At 28.3% G+C, this 25,664-nt stretch overlaps 1 pseudogene; it reads right to left on the bottom strand.

Moving 5' to 3' along the window:
- Positions 1-2,515: 2,515 nt before the first annotated feature.
- Positions 2,516-14,631, bottom strand: LOC129984851 (uncharacterized; annotated as a pseudogene).
- Positions 14,632-25,664: the final 11,033 nt, after the last annotated feature.

A 25,664-nucleotide genomic window follows, 5' to 3' on the forward strand; every position in this document is an offset into this window, starting at 1 on the left:
GGCGAAGTGGACTTATAGCAGAGATGCAGCTACAGAATCGGACATCTCAGGTTCGAGATCCAATTTCGTGGAAGTTCCATCATGCGTAGGTTAAGTCAATTGAAAGTCAAACTTTCTTCCTCTATTGGGAATTTTAAGTTTTCACTGAGGTAAGCCAATTCAGATTGCATTTTTTTCTTTCTACCCATGGGAGAAAATGACGAGTTTCATCTCAAAATAAACTTGTGACCACTTCAAAAATAAAATAAAAAGGCCCGAAGCTCCGAATCTGGAGTTTTATCTAACTAAAATATTCTATTTCTCTCCATGGACCACTTATTTTTCCAAAGTAGTAATATTAAACAGGTTATCCATCGTAGTGTAAATACTAACCAGCAGGGAGGGATGTCACCTCGAAACTTTCTCGCATACTCTTAAATTAAGTTCTTATCTCCCCTCCCCTCGCTTAAAATTATGGATATTGGGTAAGATTTTGCAAATGCCTTGCTTAGCATTTACGAGTAACAGTCACAGAATGTATAAATTTTCCATAAATTTAATATTTTTACTGAATCTATTCTATGAATACATATTGTCAACATTTTTTTGCCGGCCGAATGAAATTAAAATTTGACAGGGACGAAATTTGGCAAGTTATAGACATAAAATAACACAACAAATCTTATTTACGAGTCATTTCGTTTCTGCATTACTGTGCTTAAAGATCAACAAACGGTCAACACTTTCAAAGGTTTGACTTAAAATTTTATAAGAATATATATTTTAGATGCTAAACCTGCGAATATAATTTTACCTACCTTGCTATATCCATTTTGTAGTTATCGAGTAAAATTATAACCGAACATATGGATTTTCTCTGAATGGATTTCGTTCAAAATATGAATTTTTTGAATTCAAGGAGGTTTGAAACATGGAGATTCGTCACAATCTTGATTTCCAATTTTTTTCATGATTACTGCACTTTTTATGTAATTCATAAATGAGAAATTTGAAAAAAATCAAATTGTCAATTTTCCCCAGAATTTAATTATTTTATATATATATATATATATATAATATTATTTGTTGTGAAGCATGATGCAGTTTGAAGACATAGATGAAGCATTTTACATTTTTAAATTCTTTTTAATATCCATCGGGAAAGCATAATTATTTACAAGCAAAGACACGGACGTTTCGCGTCCGCCACAGCGCAGAGCAAAAGCGGAAGTGGGGAAAAAAGGCCGAAATAAATTATCCCTCGCCTTATATAACCTTAGATTTTGATAGGGAAAATATTTCTCCACAGTGCTAATATAGTATTAAGATTCTCATAGGGATTTCTGTCGTCTGTCAATCACGTGTAAGGGAAACACGGGGATCTTTTAAGAAAGAATGTGCTTACTGGACATTTTTTACCCCTTCACGCCGAGCGTGTGAAAATATCGGCTTTTAGCTGACTAAGCAATTTTATAAAGCTTATCTTGAATTAATTAAGCAGAGAAAGTGGAATTGTATCACGAAATAAGAGAATATTTTTAGAATGAAGTTACTATGAGCTAAATTAAGATAAAATCTTAGAAATTAATTAAATTGAAATTAAGAGTTTAAAATATCATTACATATATATATATATATATATATATATATATATACTGTAGTAAATATCCCTACCCATATCCGAACAAATCTAATATATAAAAATGAAATTTTGTTTGTTCGTGCCTTACGCGCTGCCGTATTGTTCAACCGATTTCGATGAAACTTTGCCGTCTTATTGCTTGTACTTGCGCGAAGGTTATAGCCATAGTACAATCATTAGCATTTATTTTGAACACAATAAAGTTTACGAACAAATCATTTCCTACGTTTCTATTATTCAGCATTATTTTAAAATTGACCATTGACAAAAGAAACGGCACATGTTATTTGGATTGAATCACACATATATCAAACAAAATTAAATTATCATCGATGCCAATCAATGGGGGTGAAATGAAATCGGTAATATTTAGTACAAGCTCTAATTTGTTTCTTTTCGTTAGTGAATAGTGATGTACATAAGATAATGTCATTAATTAATTGGCATCTAATCTTGTCATTAATTAATAGGCATCTACTCTTGTCATTATTTAATAGGCACCTACTCAAGATATTGTCATTAATTAATAGGCACCTACTCAAGATATTGTCATTAATTAATACGCATCTACCCAAGATATTGTCATTAATTAATAGGCATCTACTCTTGTCATTAATTATTAGGCATCTACTCAAGATATTTTCATTAATTAATTAACATCTATTTTTGTCATTAATTAAAAAGGCCTCTATTCTTCTCATTAATTAATAGGCATCTACTCTTGGCATTAATTAATAGGCATCTACTTAAGATATTGTCATTAATTAATTGGTATCTACTCTTGTCATTAATTAATTAATAGGCATCTACTCTTGTCATTAATTAATTAATAGCCATCTACTCTTGTCATTAATTAATTAATAGGCATCTACTCAAGATATTTTCATTAATTAATTAACATCTATTTTTGTCATTAATTAAAAGGCATCTACTCTTCTCATTAATTAATAGGCATCTACTCTTGTCATTAATTAATTAATAGGCATCTACTCTTGTCATTAATTAATTAATAGGCATCTACTCAAGATATTTTCATTAATTAATTAACATCTATTTTTGTCATTAATTAAAAGGCATCTACTCTTTTCATTAATTAATAGGCATCTACTCAAGATATTTTCATTAATTAATTAACATCTATTTTTGTCATTAATTAAAAGGCATCTACTCTTTTCATTAATTAATAGGCATCTACTCAAGATATTTTCATTAATTAATTAACATCTATTTTTGTCATTAATTAAAAAGGCATCTACTCTTCTCATTAATTAATAGGCATCTACTCTTCTCATTAATTAATTAATAGGCATCTACTCTTCTCATTAATTAATTAATAGGCATCTACTCAAGATATTTTCATTAATTAATTAACATCTATTTTTGTCATTAATTAAAAGGCATCTACTCTTCTCATTAATTAATTGGTATCTACTCTTGTCATTAATTAATTAATAGGCATCTACTCTTGTCATTAATTAATTAATAGGCATCTACTCTTGTCATTAATTAATTAATAGGCATCTACTCAAGATATTTTCATTAATTAATTAACATCTATTTTTGTCATTAATTAAAAGGCATCTACTCTTCTCATTAATTAATAGGCATCTACTCTTGTCATTAATTAATTAATAGGCATCTACTCAAGATATTTTCATTAATTAATTAACATCTATTTTTGTCATTAATTAAAAGGCATCTACTCTTTTCATTAATTAATAGGCATCTACTCAAGATATTTTCATTAATTAATTAACATCTATTTTTGTCATTAATTAAAAAGGCATCTACTCTTCTCATTAATTAATAGGCATCTACTCTTCTCATTAATTAATAGGTATCTACTCTTGACATTAATTAATAGGCATCTACACAAGATATTGTCAATCTGCTTGCACAATATTTCGTCTGCAACAAACAGATCATATTATTTAGAGTTTATCTCAAACATGCAAAATAGAATTTTTATTATCGATGCTAATCAAGGTAAGTTATATATATAATGGAAATTTTCCAGTACCAACAGTGATTTTATTCAGTGAACTGACAAACGATATTTCGAGTATAAAATCTCACATCATGTTGATTGTTTAGTCAAAAAATATCTTCCAAACTTTCTTCACTTAGTACATCGACCACCGCAACACGTAGAAATAAGCAAATTCAAGTTTCTCAAACATACGAGGAACGAAAAGTGAACAATGAAGCAGATCGTCTAAGAACTCAAATTCATGTGCTTCAGAATCTCTAGATCAACATGTGGCAAGAATCGAAAGACAATGCTTATGCTTTACATGATCAGGCACACCAACATGCGGCAAGAATCGAGACAACTATTCTTAACGGAAAGTCGAATGGAGAAGATGTGCTCATTTCACGCATTCCCATTATTCCTATCGACATGCATTTTGATTTCAAACGACTGCAGTTTCCCATTCGACTTGCATTCTCGATGTCTATCGACAGGGCGTAAGGTCAAGCACTTTTAGTGTGCGGATGGAACCAAGAAAATCCATGTTTCTTACATGGCCAATTGTTCACTGGATACTCACGAATCGGACAACCAAGAAGTGTTTTTGTTTTTGCTGAAGACGGAAAAACAAAAATATTATCTACCCTAAAGCACTTGAATAATAAAGTCAAAAAATAAAATAAATATTATTTGTACTTCTTCTTTATATATCATTCAATGTCAGTGAATGTATTCATTGTCGGCAAGGAAATAAATACCCTTCTTTCTATCATTCCTAATTAAACAAGACTGCTATTTTAAATTACAAACGATAATTCCAAAATTATCTCTTCTGCTGCAGCAACGCGCCGGGTACCAGCTAGTATCATATAAAAGTACTACTTAGTTTTTAGTTATTATTAAGAAAGCGTTTAGCCATTTTAAGAGTAACTCATTAAACAATGCCATTGCCTACGCTGGATATAGTTATTAGTCTTTATAAGACTTCACTAGCTGGTTTATGATGCGCCATGAAAATGAACGGCGAACATAACACTAACAAATTGTATGAAGATCTTTATCATAAGATCCTAAAAATGTGAGATTTTATGGAGGAAAGGCGATGGCTGTACCCATCATACTCACAATTTCCGAGCATGAGTTAGATAGTTTACTATCACAATCTTTATTAAATAAAGAGAAATACGTTCGGATAGGAACAATGTATTTTTAAGGAAAGACTTTCTAGAAATGATGCACTGATGTAGTAGAAAGCTTAGGATTTCAAGTTATTTACATTTGGTTGTAATTTCAAATGATGAATGTGACGACAATAGATTTTTTGATTTTCAATAATGCCTGGAAGTTTGAATTTATATTATTTGAATTCTTCGAAGAAGTAATGAAATAACAACTAAAAATATTAGCAGGTAGATTGGTTCCCCAAGTATAATTTGATTAAATGAATATGAATTGAAAACTTCCGTTCGAAAAATAACAGAATTTGTTTATAAGAAAAAAGGATAATAAAATGAAAGCTTTTACAAAATTGCCTTTCATTACTATTGAAATCATGTCTCCAAATAACTTTACAAATTTTTACTAATAAAGATTGGGATACTTAAGCAGCATTTTCATGATAGATTTTCAATGTGGCTGAAAGATAAGATCTCAGCATACAGAGCCTCATGTTCATATCCAGATTCCACTTAAGCACTTTTATGTTAAGTGGCGTTAATGCCATGATATGGAATGCTTATGATTCTTTGAGTGATTATTTTTGAAAATTTAATTCTGGAAATTAATGATTTTTTTTACGTTTCTTTCCGCTTCTTAAAATTTTTTTCACAGGTCCAAAATGAGTTTATCGTCACCTTTTTATGGGATTTCTACTGTCTATAGGCACAATGTAAATAATTTATTATAATCGTGAATTAATTCTGACTAGAGTTTTTCACAATTTTTTACGTTTTAGACCTCACTGTGTTTATAAAAGCATATTTTTGGAATTATTATTTTTATCTTTCTATGAACACGATATTCCGAAAATTCCTTGAGCTAGACTGATGATATTTGATGCTGGATCGTTACACCAAACTTGTGACTTTCTGCTCAATTTTGAGCAAAATCTATTTAGAAGAAATCTGTCCAACTGTTGGAATATAGGTAACACAATAATTATAAAACGAAGAAATCTAAATATATATAACTCGATATACAGAATTAACATCTATAGACTAGACACTTAGCAAATTTTTATTTAAACCCAACAAGGGGTTGACGTTTATTTTTCTACACTTTCAAAAATATGTAAACATGATCACTCAAAAAACTCAATGACTTATCAAATTTGGCATGTGATTTTGTGACTGAAATTATAGATCCGTTGGGAAAAAAAATTCACCTGAAACACAATTCATCTTCATTCGAGGGAGTCCAAGAAAATTTTGAAGGGTCCACTCCCGCTAGTTTCATTTTACTAAATTATAATATGGTTTTCTACATAAAATTTGTCGAATCAAATATCACCCAAGGCATGAGATATTATTCAAATATATGAAATGTATACAAAAAATCGGAGTTTTTATATTTTAAAAATTACAATGAATCTAAAAAAATTAAAGATGGCTTATATGGACATTCTTCTTTACAAGAATAAGCAGCCATAAAATAAACTGGATCCCATATTTATAATCAACAACAATAGAATACAGTTTTTCTCACAACATTCCAATTCTTATGCAAAGGCAGTAAATAAAATTATTGATTTCTCTACTACTCCAAGAAAGACTTTTTACATTTTTCACTCCCTTCTTAAAATTCTGAAATGGATTTCTCAACTTCTATTTACGTATTTGGTTCTTCAGTGTTGACTCAAGTACAGAACTCCTCTTTTTTGCTCCAAGGCTTCTTCTACTTCCCAGAGGCGACTCGAGAGAAGAAACATTTTTATCTTACTTCAGAAACAGGAAGGATTATAAAGCAATCTATTGCGCGAGGGGTTTATTTTTCAGAAGCTTGTTTTGTAAGATATCAGAAGATCTCCAGTTTTTCGGCGATGGTATTGGTCAAACTTTACGCTTGCATTTACGAAGCATTAGAGTTCAAAGAAATGTTTACTTTTAGTTTCGGATATTTTAGAGCGATTCAAATATCTTTAAAGGTTTCTCAATTCTACGCTTAGTTTTGGAAAATTAGACTTTATTTCTCTTTTGAAATGAATTATTTTATGAACAACTAATAGTCTTTGACAACTGGATGAATTAACGAGAATATATCTTTAATGCCAATAAAATCTATTATCCAAAACCTAATTCATTCAAAATTAATTCTAAGCTTCAAACCGAGACATATATTAAATTTGCCTTATTTTAATAACCTTACAGATATTTTGTTTATTGTATGCACTAACATTCTCAATGGCGCCAAGTTGAATGACATTATAGTGTCATTGAAAATTCTTGTAGAATCTTTCAAAAAAAAAATTTGTACAATATAACATTCAACAATGGAAAAAATTGCACAATTAAATATTTGATTCTAAAGTAATTTCAGTTGTTCGAATTTCATTGTAATAATCTATTGTTGAAAATTATGCAAAAGTTATTTTTTAAAAAAATGTCATAATTTTTAGAAAGTTTTAATAACAGCTAAGTTTGTGTCTTCAATCATTAAAAAGCCATTTTTTTCAGCAAAATATTTATATGGCGTACAATAATGCTTATTTAAGTGTTCGCGAAAAAAGAACTGAAATCTAGTTTTTTAAAAATTGCAGAAATTATAAAAAATATAAATATTCTGTAATGCACAAAAGATTTTAATGGTAAAATATTAAAGTTTTTGTAGCCATAGCTAAAAAAAATTCGTTAATTATTTCCATTTCAATTTTAAATTCCAATTTTACAGGTGCTGAGAGAAAATTATTGAGATGTATGGTACAAAGAATAGTACAATGAAGGTATTGTAAGTCTTCTATAATTGTATGATTTACATGACTAAAATTTTAAGCCAAATAGTTTTTAGCTAAAAAAAATTTTAAGAAATTAAATTGAGTAAAATAATTTAATTAAACATTTTAGCCATCATTGATCTCCTTAATATTGTGCCAATTTTTTTTGTTACTTTATCGCATGATAATATATTAAAAAAATTTTCTATCTACCATATTATTCCATTATGTATCATGACTAATATATTAATCAATATCATTTTCTTTAATGTTTTAGACAATTCCTACAAACAAAAACAGAAAATAGATTTCGATTTCTTACTTTAACAAGAAGAATAACAAAATGAAAATTATATTTAGGGATTTTTTTGTTTGTTTTGAAAATTATATATCATAATATATTTTGAGATATAGCTGAGAAATAACCGAAAATGTCCTTAATGCCATTAACATGGCTTAAAACTCTTGGTTTAGTAAAATAAAAATTGTAATATGAAAGAAGTATCCAAGGGTTTATATGAAAATATGGTTTCTACAGCATTTATTTATGTTTCGATAAATGAAAACACTTTTGATTTAATTAATTGTGCAACCTTTCAAAACTGGAGAACCTCATGCAGGGAATCAAATTTAATTGAAATTTCTAGTCAGAAAGTAAATTCTTGTGCGCGTAATCATCTGAAAGTTGAATTATTATAGAAGGTTAATCTGTTATAGAAGTTTAATTAGTTCAGGGAATCCAAAGTTAAAGCTACTTTCTGTTCTTTGCTGATAAACTTTTAAATATAGGATTAATTCATATAATCGATGGATTATGCCTCATTCTGAGACATAATTTTAATTAATCCCTAAAATCAACATTCACTCATAGAATGTTTAACTTTAGACAGATTTAACAATTCCACGAGCTTAAAAATAAAATCTTTATATGGAAGCTTGAAATTAAAATTAAATTCATTAAAATAGTGCATGTTATGTTACCATTTTCATTTATATGTGGTGAAGTAATATTTAAATTATCCAGAATTAAGTTGGAAATTTACTAACTATATAGTTATGTCTGAAATCATGAAAAAGGAATATTCTTAATATAAACAAAAGCCATTTTGGGTATGTATTTATGTATATATGTATGTGTATGTTCCACACATTCTTTTAAATGATAAGACCGATTTCACTTAAACATTGCACATTTATTCTTTAAAAAAAGCTGTTTATTTTTCTAGGGCCAGAAACTAATTAAATATTCAATTAATTAGATATTAACCGAAATTTTACCGTTGTTTTTCATTAACTCTAGAGTAAATAATCTTATAAGAATGTTTAAATTCTTTTCTAAAATTTAAAATTTTATTTGTTCAATGATATCAATTCTATTTTTGTACAATATTTCTTTCAGTTTTTATTAATTTAAAAAAAATTAATAGCAATAAAATTAATGTTAATTTTGAACTATTTTGCAGCTATTTAAATTTTGTTTTTTTAATACATATATTAGTCTTTCATTTGCTTCAAAACGCGTAAAGACATAGATCAAAATGAATATGAAAAAGGAAAATAAGCAAATGAAAGAGACGTGCGTTGACAGCAATTCCTTCAGTCTCTGAGAAATGACTCCATATGTTGTTGATTTTTAACAGAAGCATAATAATGGAAATTTTGCCTATTTTTTATAGTAATTTTGTAGATATTTATAATAATTAATATATTTTTACAACGTTTAGAATTCAAAATTTGACCTTTTCAACGATATCAATTCTATTTCTGTTCAATTGTTTTCAATCCATATCATTTTTTTCAATATTAGCGCAGACAATCATTCATCTTTATTTTATTTCTACATATATTAAAGCACTAATATGTATTCAAAAATGTATTTAGCACTTTAAGGGTCGCTGATCCAACATGTATGCGATAGCCGAAAAAACAGTTAATGTCCGCTCACACAACATATATGTGTTTTCTGTGTATCTTCGCACATGTTGAGTTAATTCTTTAATTTATATAAAGTTTTTTAAATTAATTTTTCAAAACTATTACCGACCCCTAGAGACGTATGATTAAGTAGATGTATGGTAATTAAAATGTTAATAACAGTTGACAGCAAGTGAATGCAAATCTAATAACTGAATCAATGAAAAATATTATTGTGAAATATATTTCAAAATATTCTTTAACAATAATTAAATTTATAGAAAAAAACATTGATATAACAAAAAAACTTGTCTGTTTGTCCTTATTTTAAATTGGTGTAGGGATAAAGTTTTTTGATAGCAATTTTTGTAGTTATTGGGGGGGGAGTTAATATTTTAATTAAAATTTATTCATTTTTAATATTAATAATATTTACATAATGAATAATATTTATATTCATAATATTATATATATAAATAATATTATATTTATATTAATAATAAATATAATATTAATATTCATTATGTAAATATTATTAATATTAAATTGTTAAGATTAATTAGTGTTTTGAAAGCATTTTCTTTATGAAGCTTTTAAAACTTAAGAAGTAACTTCGTGTCGAATTTGATAACTCTGTATCAAATTTTCTCACTCATAGAATGTTTTGAAATCAAATGATTTAACTCATAGAATGTTTTGAAATCAAATGATTTAACTCATAGAATGTTTTGAAATCAAATGATTTAACTCATAGAATGTTTTGAAATCAAATGATTTAACTCATAGAATGTTTTGAAATCAAATGATTTAACTCATAGAATGTTTGAAAGATTTTTTTTTCAACTCACATTTCTTAGATCTCAATTTTCAAATCGTACTTAAGTCTCCAAATATTATCATGTTATGTAATTGAAATAAAGGTTGCATAGGTTCGCATAAAATAATTTTCAATATATTGCCATCCATAATTATTGAAAATCATAATTTTTACGAATTCTTCTTCAATCTGATCTTCCGATTTTAGCTTTCAAACAGGATATCCTATCAACACACAATTAAAAGCATCAAATGAAAATATATTTGCAAAATCTTCCAATTGTCCCCTTCAATTTCTATCCATTTCTATTATTCAGTTATATTCATAATATTTATCTTTAAAGAATTCTTCTTCAATATGAACTTTTCGATTTTCGCATTCAAACAGTCTGACAATAATTCTGATCATTCCAACATAAATCAAAAATCTGATAGAATCGAATCAACAATCTAATCTTTTCGATTTTCGCGTTCAAACAGGGTCTAATATCAACAAACAGTTAAAAGAATCAAATGAAAAGTAATCTGCAAAATGATCTGGATGTCCCCATGAATTGTTCCCATCATTTCTATTCTTCAAGTATATCCACATGTAAAGAAAAGTATCTTGAGGATAGGTCTGTGCTTTTCATTCTAAAAACGAATTTATTCGAAATAAATTGCGAAAAAAAATGACTTTAGTAAAGAAAATTGCTTGGGGTTCAACAAAGAAATCTCACGGAGCTCGTAGAAGATTGCCAAATAACAAAGACAGTTTACTTTTCCATTGTGTGGAATTAACTCGGCTTATGTACAGATGAAAAAGCATTTTTCAGTCATCCAAAATTTTGTAATGAGGAATGAAATAAAAGAATCAATAAGAATATTTTTTTTTCAAAAAGAATGGAATATAAACAGAATTAATTAGAAAAAAAGTTATCATTTGTGAATAGTGCTGTTTTGCACTTTATTATTTCCATTTTCTTCTTTTCAAATATGATTAAATTGCACCTCGAGATTGCATAGGAATTAAGAATTGGCAGAATTTGAATGCAATGTTGAATTGCAAATTGGATTTATTTAAAATTGTTGTAATACCAAACAGTATTATCTTATGGCAGATTCTTTTTTTTTATTTTGACATATTTTTTCAACTGATTAGATAAATCTTATAGATAAATATTTTAAAAAATAAATAAGTTTTTTTTTCTTTAGGATTTTAAAATATATTTTCCTTTACGAAGTAAAGTGTGAATAAAATATTTTTTGTTGTTGTGACGTATGGCACTTTACAAACACACCGACAGTTATCTGTCAGAGATTTAAGCCTAGTGAGAGCCTCTTGTATTTTCAGGAGCGCATTTAGGGCCAAGAGTACGACTTAGCTCTTTCATGCGTCGCATTCGCTTGCACAACCCCTTTTTACAGGGGTTCGCATTGTCACACCTCCCAGATAGAATACAGAAGAAGAACAACCATGCCCAATGTGATGCACAGATCACGGGGAAGACGTACTACCCCTATGCCAGAACGCCGGCGTGAATAAAATATGAAATATATTTTTTTTTCTTTGAAGGATTTGAATTATTCTGAAATTAGATACTATATCGAAATCAGTGTTTGCTGCTGAATTTTGAGAGACTTGTACAATATAAATATTATTTTCCTTTGTTAAAAAGATAAAAGCAGAAAAAAATCTATACTAAAATCGTACACATATCGTTTGTTTGAAAACTTGGAATATTAAATTGTCTTTATAATGAAAAATTAATTCATCTCCATTTCAGTTACAGGGAATTTGAGATATGCGAATAGAACTGAATTATGTTAAAGCAATTATTTTGCAAATTTCGTTCATTACAAATATTTCATATAAGAAGTATTATTAATTCCTCTTTTGTGTATTTTAAGTAACTACTGTGCTGCTAAAAAATTCATTAACTATGAAATAATTTTAGATAGATTTTATTTCGCCTGTTTATTATATCTTTATCAAATTTTGCATTTTTTATTATTTTTATGCAAATTTCTTATTTTTGACCCCTGTAAAAAGGTGTTGTACAAGCAAATGTGATGCATGAAGTAGCTAAGTCGTACTCTTGGCTCTCTTTGGCGCTACTGAAAAAACAAGACGCTCTCACTCGGCAGACAGTTATCTGTCAGCTGTCTTGTAAAGTGCCATAAGTCACAACACAGATCTTCATAGGAAAATTTGTACTGACATGATTTGTATTTCAAATCCGTATTTTAACTACAAATTCAAATTTTCTAGATAAAATTTCCTCGAAGCATATAAGGAAATTAGTTGAAGCGTATTAAATACCCATTATTTGAAGAAGTATTTAAATGGCCAAAAACGACATAAAATAATGTGATAAAAAATCTGAATATGCATTTCCCTATACAGAAATTTTTATTTTATGTTTCTAGGTGTCTGTTACGATAAATGTGATTTATCCGACGATTATATATAATTATCTGTGATTATTCCTAACCACCACTTAGCTTATTCCTGATTATGTGAATAATCACCAGTAAATATACTTAATCACTTGTTTATTGCATTTACTATATATGTGGCATATCTATTCTTATCCAAAAATCTGCAAACTGATTTATATATATTTTACTGCGCATATTTTATTTTCAAAATTATTTTACTGAAATATATTTTATCATTAAAAGTAGAACCCGCAATAAATTGCAAAAACTATTTTTTGCACGTATTTTATAAACATACTAGCCGCCTTTGGCGTCCAGGCGGTTCGCCAATCTTAATGTTCGTTAAAATTTTAATAATTAAATATTTTATGCAATTCCAACTTTAATAGATTCTTCAGCAAAATATTTTAAAACTTCAAATTTTGATAGTCATATAATTCACTCATAATATTATAAAGGCCTTCTGTCATAACGTAATATGTATCTCTCTAATTTTCTGTTACCCCTCGTAGAATTTATGCTTTAAATTAAAGTGTAAATGATTAATCTGCAATTAATATCATAATATTTTTTACTGAAACAAAGCATTTTTTTTAATAATATAATATTGATAATAGAGTCACTGAGCGTTTACACTTTATGGGCACTAAAGAATATCTTTCTTAATTTATGTAATATCTCAAGAATTTGTCAACAAAATTTTCTCAGATTCATCATGAACAGATCGATTAATGAACAATGTTTCATTTTAAATGCATCAAACACTAAGAAAATAAAATGAATCCTTTAAAATAATCGGTCTAAAACAGGTTTAAAAAAACTACTTAAAAAACGATGTACTTAAAGCTATAAGCATATACAAAAAATATATAACTAACATAAATACAATTTACTTACAAAAGCATACAACTAACCTAAAAGTAATTTAAATCGTTCGTTGATAATGGTTGCCATGCCAACAATCAGAACACAGTGAGCATGCGTGAATTTTCTTCGCCTTTTACCGTAACGCAAATGCGTGAATTTTTCTACGCCAGTTGATGTAACGCTATGCAGATTATACATTTTTAATTTCTTTTGTTCTGTGTTATTTTAATTCAAAAGTACATCAGAATGAATCTGAAACATGGATTAATTAACAACGTTTAATTTTAAATGCATCAAACATTAAGAAAATAAACAGAATCGTTTGAAATAATCCGCCGAAAAATGTTTACCCTAGCCTCATTACTGTTGGGAGAAAAAAATAGCTGAAGCCTTACTCATTTGGCGGTGGGGAAAATGGAAGATTTTTTTGGCAGAAAAGTTGGCGGTGGGGAAAATGGAAGTTTTTTTTTTGGCTGGAAAATTAGTTTTTAATTAATAATTAAAATTCTAATTAAAATTTCAAAAAAAGGGACCCCAGGTGCACATTCCCGACCTCTAAGGTATACATGTACCAAATTTGGTAGCTGTATGTCAAATGACCTGGCCTGTAGAGCGCCAACACACACACACACACACACACACACACACACACACATTGAGCTTTATTATAAGTATATAGATAAACATCACAAATTCACAGACGTTTTAGAAGTGCTAATAAAAATGAGTGTCAAATTATTTTGTAAATATTTCCTGACTTCGCTGCTGAGGACTTATGCTAATTCTATTGCGAAAAAAAAAATATTTTTTAATCACATATTTTCTATATTTTTTTTCAAATTGCATTAATGGATCGTTTAGATATATAACACAATGCTGTTTTCTAATAATTATGCTTAAAATCTTTCCCTGTATATTATTAATTCAACTAAAAAAGATAATTACTTTAAATACTCTGACCCGCCTTGAAGGCACACGGATAAATTTGAATGACCAGACAGCCTCGACAGCATTGTCAGGAACTAAGGGTGAGTCCTTACGGGGATCACCGGCTGTGGTGAAATTCTTCCCATGTGAAGCACGTTCCGTCATAGATAGGGGGTATTCGAACCCATACCATTTCTATTTCAATCCGGATGGTGTGAACCAATCACAAAGCTGGATGCTCCTCATCCGTATATCTGAGGTGCCTTCCTGTGGGAGAAATAAAAAAGATAAAATTAAATCCGGGAAACATTTGGGAATAAAAAATCAGTTTGATAATTGTTGATAATAATTCAGTTCATCAAGAAAGAAGTAGCATGTTTAAATTTCTGTTTGGTCAATTTGACAAAAAATATTCTGTTTGATATCCTGTTTGCAATTTTGATTTTGTTATTCTATTTGGGCAATTTGAAAAAAAAAATGGCTTAAAATTTAAAATATGTTTAAAAATATTGGAATATAAGAAAAAAACAACTTTTTATTCCCTGTTAAGAATTCATTGTTAAATAAATAATCTAAATATGAAATTTGAACAATGTCTTTATTTTATAATAAAACTTCACTTTTTATAGAAGCATGGTTTCATACTAGAAAACCACCAGCGTCAATACCAGTAAAAGTCAATACATGTGAAATTCCATTGATCTAACTCATAAATTTAGAGGACACAATGACACATATAATAATTTCACTTCCTAAAACTTAGATTAACTTTTAAAACGAAATGTTATTGGGCTGAATTCTACGAGAGAAAAAAATGAACCAGAACTTCAAGATCATGAGACAAGCGAGGATATACACAGTTTAAATCTATAATTTAGACGTGATATATTAGCTGCGAATAACGTTTCATAAAAGTGCATGCAAATAACTCTTATAAAAAGATGGCTTAATGTAAAGCTGTAAAACATTACAATCGATCCAATATATCTACAGATTTATCGAAAGAGACTTTAGTATTCATTTAAAATTGGAATTCAACTTAAAAATAATTTATTTTATCTAAGTATTTTATATTATTGTGTTTAGCTTTTTTTTTATTTTGAGATAGTTTATTGTTATTATATAATTGCAGAATTTTCTAATAACATTGTGCATATTATACTTGCTGTTTTAGCATAAAGAAGCGACCGAATTTGATAATTTTTTTTTTTCAAAACTGTTACTTATAACGTAAAAAATAGATAAAAGGGGAAAAAAATAGAAAAAAGAAAAACATATCTATATATGTTTATCTATGTAAATATATATAGATAAATATAAAAATATAACCATATTTCTAAAATGCCCAAATAAATATCATCTGCTAAGTGATATTAAAAACAAAAACAAAATTTAACATCACTCAACAATGTCGGATTAGACACGCAGGTATAATGATTTCATCATATGTCCACCCAGACCTCCGTATCTTAACTAATGTGATTTCTTACTATAGGGTGAACCATAAACGTTGTTTATAAGCCGTATTTGCAAAAACATCAATTTAAAATATGTATCATCAATATTAATAAGCCAGTCAGTCTAAAATATGATGGGGCCGCGGTGGCCTGGTGGTAAGGTCTCGGCTTCGGAACCGGAGGATTTCAGGTTCGTGACCCGATTCCGCCGAAGAACCATCGTGTAAGGGGGTCAGTTGCACGTTAAATTCGTCATGACCAAACGTCCTCCCGCTGGCGTGGTGTGGTGTAGAGAGGGGGTGCCAGCTCTGGTGTCGTCCTCGTCATCTGACCATGGTTCAAAATTACGAGGTCGGTCCCAAAATAGTCCTAGTGTTGCTTCAAACGGGACGTTCATATAACCAAACCAAACTAAAATATGATGCATGAAGCCCTATTGATTATGTAACAATCTCTCAAATGCGGGGAATAAATTTGATTTCATAGCAGATGTTTGTTGGGTTAAGAAACGTTCGAAAATATGCAGCATTTATAACCCAAAAATTAAGTATAAAGTTTTGTTTTATTTTCGTGTGTGTAATAGTTTTGAAAATATAAATGTCGAATAACCGATTATTCATTTAAGCAAATCCTATATTCAAAATTCGTCTGATTCAGAATATTTTTGAGTCACAGCTTACTACTGTTTAAAAATAGTAAATAATTCTTTTCTAGTTCTGCCGGTTTATACACAGCCTCATAAGAATTTGGTGATATTTATTTATTAATTTTACAAATCGCGGTGATTAAGTAGCTGAGAAATTATTTTGAATATCAGAAAATAATTTTGCTCAAAATCTTTCCAAGGAAATGTTTAGTCAATTTAAGAATCTGGAAATTCCACTAGGGCCCAATTTGAATGCCAGTTCTGCAATCATTTCTAAAGAAATAATTAAGTGAATTTTGTATCTAATACGGTTTAAATAAAATGTAGCAACGATTGTAGATTCAAACATAAAAAAAACAGTCATTTAGTTTCGTTAAAACAAAATCGCAATCTCTACCGAATTCTGCTTCTATCTTATCTTTTGATTTTCGAAATCAAACAGAGCATCAAATCAACAAACATTTCCTGATAGCATTAAAAGCATAAATAAATCCTTTGAGAGCAAACGAAAAGCTATTTCCGAAATCATTGAGACGTTCCATTTCAATTTAATTCTCCAATTATCTCCACATGCATAGAGAAGAACCGCCAAGAGGATTGTTCTCCTTTTTTTTCCCTTTAAACAAACGGATTTATTCTAAAAGATTTATTATAAAACGAAATGATTCGAGGAAATAAAATTGTTTGGGGTTCAACAATGAAGTATCACGGAGTGCACAGAAGATAGGTGGTTGATATATAACAAAGGAAGATGTCTTTGTCAATGTGATGAATTACTTCTTATGAAAGCTCTTTGGAATCATTTTTCAATTTTGGAAAAGAGAAATGGATTAAAAAAAATCAATATAATTGTATAAAAATGTATTTTATGTAAAGTATAAAAATGCAAATAATCTGGAAAAGCAAGAAGTTGCAAAAAAAAAAGAAAAGAAGAAGTTGCTATAATTGAATCTGAAAAATTTCTTTATATTTTGTTGATAAATTTGATTTAATTGTACTCCATGCATTGATAATTCAGCATTCGTCTATTTTATCTTTAATGTTGTTAGCAATAGTCAGGTGATAAAAAATGTCATAGCAAAGGTCATTTTCTGTATAATGAATAGGGATTTCACTCTTTCTGTTCTAACCACATTGCATTTATTATCCTATACTAAATTAAATTTGATTTAATTGTACTCCATGCATTGATAATTCAGCATTCGTCTATTTTTAATTTAGTATAGGATAATAAATGCAATGTGGTTAGAACAGAACGAGTGAAATCCCTATTCTATTATACAGAAAATGACCTTTGCTATGACATTTTTTATCACCTGACTATTGCTAACAACATTAAAGATAAATTCTTCACATATCTTTTGGAAGCCTTTATCTACTGCAATAGTTTTCAAAACCCTTCTTCAAGAAAATGATTCCAAACATTTTTCCATCATGGTTCCAGAAATCTAAAACAACTTCCATTTTAAAGCTTACATATATCTTTAAGGAATGCACGTAAAGTGAAAGTGAGTCTAATGCACATAAAGTGAAAGAAATCCAATAAACTGGGTAATGGATAAACACTCGATTACTGTTAATTTTATTTCACAACAAAGCGAGAAACACTATTGTATTTCACAGCCAATGCGTACGCAAAGACAACAATTGCATAAATGAATAACGCATAAACAAGTAGCAAATATTTAACTAAACAATTAACACCATGATACGCCAGCGCAGCTCACAATAAGATAACATTGTAAAAAGGGAATTATTTATAAAATCAATATGCATTTATAGGGTCCCGAAAATATATGTAATTTTTTCTGAAGAATTTGCAGATGTCATGTCTTAATAAGGATAATACCATAATTCCTGTATTTTTAGAGCATTCATTTTGGTTATCAAAATCGCCAAATATGTTGCCTAGTAGCCAAATGGTAACCAAGGTTGGGGATCATTGACCTGGTACCCATTCAGCGCCTGTAATTCCCTTATTTCAACGATAATACTAGCATAGCGGGAAAACAATATTTCAGATATGAATCAAAATTGGTGCTAACAACGCAATTTCCATTTTATATAATGGGAAACAGGATAATTGGAATTATTTTAATTGGATATGAACCTATGGGAGAGTAAATTTTTTGTGGATTTCCATGCAGATGTTGCATAAAAGTTGCAGTAAATGGTGATGAGATGGCATTTTCAGTTGTCTATAACTCTTTAAATACGGGTGATAGAAAGATAATTCAAATTGGACATATTAATTTCGCATTATAATTTGCGTGATTTTTTTATATCTGCCAACATTTAGAAGCAGAGAGCCGAAGGTCAGATCATAAAAAAAAACATGGTAATATAAAAATATGGCAATATGTCATCTAGGAGGGTAGCAAATTTAATACTTGACTTCAAGGAAGCTATGTCCAGTATATGGGTGCTTGCACCTGATCTAAGCAAAAAAGAATCTGTCCTGGGCTTCCTGTTTGATGATTGGAATATCTCTTAAGATAAATTATTTTCTTCTCTAATACTTAAAAATAATTACATTTGGAAGTAATTTTATGAACGAAATATCAAGTAGAATATATATTTATATAAAGAGCTCAAGATTTTGGATGTCGAGAAGTTGGATGATACTTGGGGCAATTTCACATGGAATCAATCACTCTTTTGAATTCTTGATGGAAAGGAGATGTGGCAGAAAATATTTTTTTTTCAAATTAATAATCCAAGGAAAAACTGAATGTTATGAAGATTTCGGAATATTAATTTATCTTCATATTGAACAGCATATGTTCTCCTATTTTCCAGAGTTTCAAACACTGAACATATACATACTTCATTAAAGATACGACTTATTCATAAACTTTCTTTAATAAAAATTTGTATATGAGAGCTACTATGAATTTACTTTTCGAATTATTAAAATAAAATAACAGATTTATCTTAATAATCCAAATAAATTTCAAGAAATGAATAGGAATGTTTCCGTGTAAATTTGCGATGTAACCTCCGAAAGTGAAATAGCAAATATTTTTAACGGATTTAGAATTAACAAAATTTTGTATGTGCAAAAAATAAAAATGCATATTTTTTTTTCCTAATATTCAGATTATGACGTGGAATTGAAATTTTCTTTGTGAGATCCAAAAAAATAAAAATATATATATATTCATTATGAAAAATATCTACTTAAAGAAAATTTCTGAATTGAATGAAATTGGGAAAAAAAGAATTTGACTACAAAATTTAAGGTATTAAAAGACAATTATTCTTTCCTTTTACTGAAAAATAAGAATATAAGATTTCTAGAAGTTTAATCCTTTCATCTTAATTTCTTTATTAAAAACCACAAAGCTCTCTTTTAAAACATCTAAAAAAATTAGCTCTTATGTTATTCATAATATCACTTTTGAGAAAAAAATTAAAGTATTTTTGCAGAAATAATCCTTATAAAGCTTCAGCTTTTGAGAATTTAAGAAAAGTTGGAACTCCAAAAAAATATCCAAATGATTATGAAAGTTATGTAATTTGGAAGTGCTTATAAACATTGATTCAGATTCTAGAAGACACTTCCTTAATAATATGTACAAAGTTGTGATTTTGTTTTATTGCAAAATGTCCGAAAAAAATTCTAATTTAGTAGAACATTTTATTCATTAAATAAATATTCCCACATACCGGTCATACAAAATAAATAGATGTACAGGCACCTTCTCTGTAAAATTTCTAATTTTGTAGAAAATTTTATTCATTAAATAAATGTTCTCACATACCGGTCATACAAAATAAACAGATGTACAGGCACCTTCTCTGTAAAATTTCTAATTTAATAGAAAAATTTATTCATTAAATAAATGTTCTCACATACCGGTCATACAAAATAAACAGATGTACAGGTACCTTCTTTGTAAAATTTCTAATTTAATAGAAAAATTTATTTATTAAATAAATGTTCTCACATACCGGTCATACAAAATAAACAGATGTACAGGCACCTTCTCTGTAAAATTTCTAATTTAATAGAAAAATTTATTCATTAAATAAATGTTCTCACATACCGGTCATGCAAAATAAACAGATGTACAGGTACCTTCACTGCAAAATTTCTAATTTAATAGAAAAATTTATTCATTAAATAAATATTCCCACATACCGGTCATACAAAATAAATAGATGTACAGGCACCTTCTCTGTAAAATTTCTAATTTAATAGAAAAATTTATTCATTAAATAAATGTTCTCACATGCCGGTCATACAAAATAAACAGATGTACAGGCGACTTCTCTGTAAAATTTCTAATTTAATAGAAAATTTTATTCATTAAATAAATGGTCTCACATACCGGTCATACAAAATAAACAGATGTACAGGCGACTTCTCTGTAAAATTTCTAATTTAATAGAAAATTTTATTCATTAAATAAATGGTCTCACATACCGGTCATACAAAATAAACAGATGTACAGGCACCTTCTTTGTAAAATTGTAATTATTTTAATAAATTCATTTTCTAACTAATAAAAAAAGATTTATTAACTTGTGCGTGCACAACAACAAACAAGACATCTTGTCAAGTAAACTTTTCTTGACTAATCATTTTATGTTCATAATGTGATCAGATAAAGTATCATATAGTAAAGTGAAGATTCAAATTTAAAAACTTTTTATCTCTTTAAAGTTAGCATAATTATAAACAAAAAAAAGGCTTTTAAGAAAAAAGACTTTGGCTCCTTTGGTGCTAATAATGTGAAATTGGTTTATCGCGTGCAATTTTTAATTGCTAGTTTATTAGAAAAAATGCATCATCTATAATAAATACAGAATTTATATATCACAGCAAAAAATGTTGGAATTCAAATATTATATATAAGTATTAATTAAAAAGTACCTCTAAATATAGAACTAAGAAAAGTTGAAACTTAAAAAAAAATAATATTTCAAAATAAACATTTTTTGTTGTTGTTGTTGTTGTTAATTTGCCACATTTGAAACGAAAATTTGTATAATTCGATTTGTTCAGTTACAAAAATCTACTATATTTTTCTGCAATATATTTGGAAATTTTAAAGAAGTTCTATAATTATTCAAAAGCCGTTTCTTTCAAACAAATAAGATAAAGGAGACATAATAATCTAAATCAATATTTGCTTTTTTTTTCTTCTCATTTCTTTCAATAAAGAACGGCGAATGCGCGAATGATATATGTACAAAGGGTGGGTCACCTGCCAGGTCCAGACTGGATAAATAACACATCGTCGCTTGTTAGGTCATTCAGCAGGAACCATCCCATCTTTCAGATCTCTTTTGTTTAAGGTTAAAGATCGTTGCCAACTCAGCATCTGTTCGGATGAATCACCTTAGAATTCTAACGCAACGTTAAAATATATTGCAGTTCGTTATCAAGGACATTTTTAGATCGTTTGGCGGAACTGAAATTAACTGTTACTGCTTAAAATAGTAAGGCATAAATAATCTGGCTTTCGAACGTAGGATTCGTTGCAAAACATAGGAGTGAGATTTTTATTTGAGAATAGGAGGCTTTTTAAAATATCAAGATATTTCAGTTTGTCAAAAGCACGTTATTTTAATTTGATATTGCAATTACGTAAGATGTTTAAATTTAGTTAAAATTAGGATCCTTTAAGAAAATTATCTTTATTGCGTTCACTCATCGTAACCATTTTTGAAAGGGATGTCGAACAATACAGTGTTCAGAAGTTGCAGATAGTTTCCTAAAAATGAAGCACATGATTATAAAAACAAGTACTAAGTGATGCGTGATATATTTTTGTCTGAAAAAACTAGGAAGCTACCTATGGCTGATGATTTGAAGGAAAGGAGGAATATTTATTAATATTATTGAAATATAATTAATCAAATTTTTTCCGCTTACTTGAGATAGTTTGTTATTACAATATTTATTAGCTTTAGTTACAAAATAATATTGAAATGATAAACATAGTTAATGCAATTTTAATATTACTCAGTATTTTTGTTTCAGTATAGAAATATTTCTCCCGATTATTTATTAAAACAATTTTTCAAAATCTGTTCGTAATAAATACCATTAGACAAAAGTTCATATTCATATATTACACAGTTGAAGGTCTATCCTAATAATAAATCACAAACACATTACTAACATCATTGTAATACATATGAGAAAATTTCTTGTTTGATAGCAAAGACTGTTTTTTGAGAATGCAATCTATCATTTGATATCGATGCCTATCTCAGAATATTGGAGAAGATGTATCAAGTCACACTCATTAGAGTTGCTATACTAAAAGAAAGGAAAGGAGGGTTTGAGATAGGCAAAAATACTTTATACGAATTTAATAATTTTTTTTACTTTGGTAAATTTTATTAACCTTCAAATAACTTTATTTTACTTTCAGCTAAAGTCTGAGTGAAATATGCGAAGGATTTCTATTTATATTTATGCAATACCAATTTCCCATTGAGATCTATTAATCTCAGTTTTTAAGGTAAGTAGCTACGTTAAAAAGTCGAGGTTTTTCAAAAAATATTATTTTTTTTATTTAATAATTATATAGTTTGGTCCGTTTTTGTTTTTTTTTAATAAATTCGTTTAAATTTCGTTTCTAAATTCATTTTTTCGGTCAGTTACACTGAGTTGTATATTTACGTTTATATATGTTTTAATGCTATTTAACAGATTTAAAAGTTAATTTTTGCAATTCTAAACTTTGGTGAAATTTTCTTGCAATAAACCTCATAAATTAAATTCTACTCAAATGTGGTATAATATTTTCTTAATGTATTCTGCTGTTCCAGAACTAGATAATAAGTAATTTGTTCATTTAGAAATATTTTATAGTTGTTTTAGATCTTCACAATTCTAAAATAATTGAAATTTTCAAGTTATTTGTGAGTTAAACCCCAATATTTAAATGGTGAAGAGAAATACATCTATTTTAATTCAGAAAGTCTTAGTTTGTTTCTTAAGATATCTGCAAAATTCTAAACAATAAACATCTTAGTTTCAGATTTTTTGGTTTATACCTCTTTGGTATATACCTCTTAGCCATCCCCTCCTCTTTTAAGGGGAGGGGATGGCTAAATCCTCTTTAGCCATCCCCTCCCCTTATTTAAATTTTTTTTTAAAAAAACTGTTATTTAACATATGACAAAGGATTTTTTTTTATCAAGGAAATACGATTCAATTCATATTTTCGACTTTATTTCAATTATTAGTAATTTCTGTGAGTGCCGAATATTTTAGAATCCTTTATTATGATGAAACATTCGCCCTCGGCTGAAAATATTTAGAATTACTAGTAATGATGTTTATTTTTGTTTAGTAAAAGTCTGTATAGTTATGTATAAAACATTTCATTTTTTAAAACCTAAATTTTAAAGAGATAATAGATATCTTAGTTTTCTTAAAGTAATAGTTAAAGTTTTCAATTTCTTATCAAGAAATCATTTGGTTTACTTTGATATCTGTGATTTAAGCAGAAAAAATGCATTTTAAGAAATAACTGAATCTTTGCATAGCTTAAAAATAACTCTATAGGAATCTAGAAACTATGTCTGCAGTTACTTTTCACAAAAAACTAGGTTGATAAGATTTTATTTTCAGACAATTTGTAAGAAATGTAAGATATTTTAAATTATTCTTTGAGAAGTCTTTTAGTGTATTCTGATATATAGTAAAAATTACAGTTTAAAAATGTCTAAATGTTTGTAAAATTATAAAATATTTTCAATACAAATTTGTCTGAACGTATTTTCCATTAAAAAGAGAACCTGGGAATTTTTTGGTCAATGTATAGAAAATTTCAGATACTTTAAATGCTATTCTTTGGAAATTCTGTCGTCTAAGAATTAAATAAGAGCAATCTAAGGAATTCCTTTCTCTTTTAACAAGTGAAAAAAACACTGAATTATTAAAAATAAATCATTTTCATTTGAAAAACACAATTCTGCTAAGATGAAAAGAATTTACTGGAAATCAAACTGATTGGTATAGAGAAAATCCTTTTCATTTGTAAAACGCAATGTTGCTAAGATGAAGAGCGTTAACTGGAAATCTAGTTGATTGGTATAGAATAAATCTTTTTCATTTGGAAAACGCAATGCTGCTAAGATGAAGAGCGTTAACTGGAAATCTAGTTGATTGGTATAGAATAAATCTTTTTCATTTGGAAAACGCAATGCTGCTAAGATGAAGAGCGTTAACTGGAAATCTAGTTGATTGGTATAGAATAAATCTTTTTCATTTGGAAAACGCAATGCTGCTAAGATGAAGAGCGTTAACTGGAAATCTAGTTGATTGGTATAGAATAAATCTTTTTCATTTGGAAAACGTAATGCTGCTAAGATGAAGAGCGTTAACTGGAAATCTAGTTGATTGGTATAGAATAAATCTTTTTCATTTGGAAAACGCAATGCTGCTAAGATGAAGAGCGTTAACTGGAAATCTAGTTGATTGGTATAGAATAAATCTTTTTCATTTGGAAAACGCAATGCTGCTAAGATGAAGAGCGTTAACTGGAAATCTAGTTGATTGGTATAGAATAAATCTTTTTCATTTGGAAAACGTAATGCTGCTAAGATGAAGAGCGTTAACTGGAAATCTAGTTGATTGGTATAGAATAAATCTTTTTCATTTGGAAAACGTAATGCTGCTAAGATGAAGAGCGTTAACTGGAAATCTAGTTGATTGGTATAGAATAAATCTTTTTCATTTGGAAAACGAAATGCTGCTAAGATGAAGAGCGTTAACTGGAAATCTAGTTGATTGGTATAGAATAAATCTTTTTCATTTGGAAAACGTAATGCTGCTAAGATGAAGAGCGTTAACTGGAAATCTAGTTGATTGGTATAGAATAAATCTTTTTCATTTGGAAAACGCAATGCTGCTAAGATGAAGAGCGTTAACTGGAAATCTAGTTGATTGGTATAGAATAAATCTTTTTCATTTGGAAAACGCAATGCTGCTAAGATGAAGAGCGTTAACTGGAAATCTAGTTGATTGGTATAGAATAAATCTTTTTCATTTGGAAAACGTAATGCTGCTAAGATGAAGAGCGTTAACTGGAAATCTAGTTGATTGGTATAGAATAAATCTTTTTCAT

The sequence above is a fragment of the Argiope bruennichi genome, chromosome 9, assembly GCF_947563725.1.
Source record: "Argiope bruennichi chromosome 9, qqArgBrue1.1, whole genome shotgun sequence".
In the NCBI taxonomy this organism is placed as follows: Eukaryota; Metazoa; Arthropoda; class Arachnida; order Araneae; family Araneidae; genus Argiope; species Argiope bruennichi.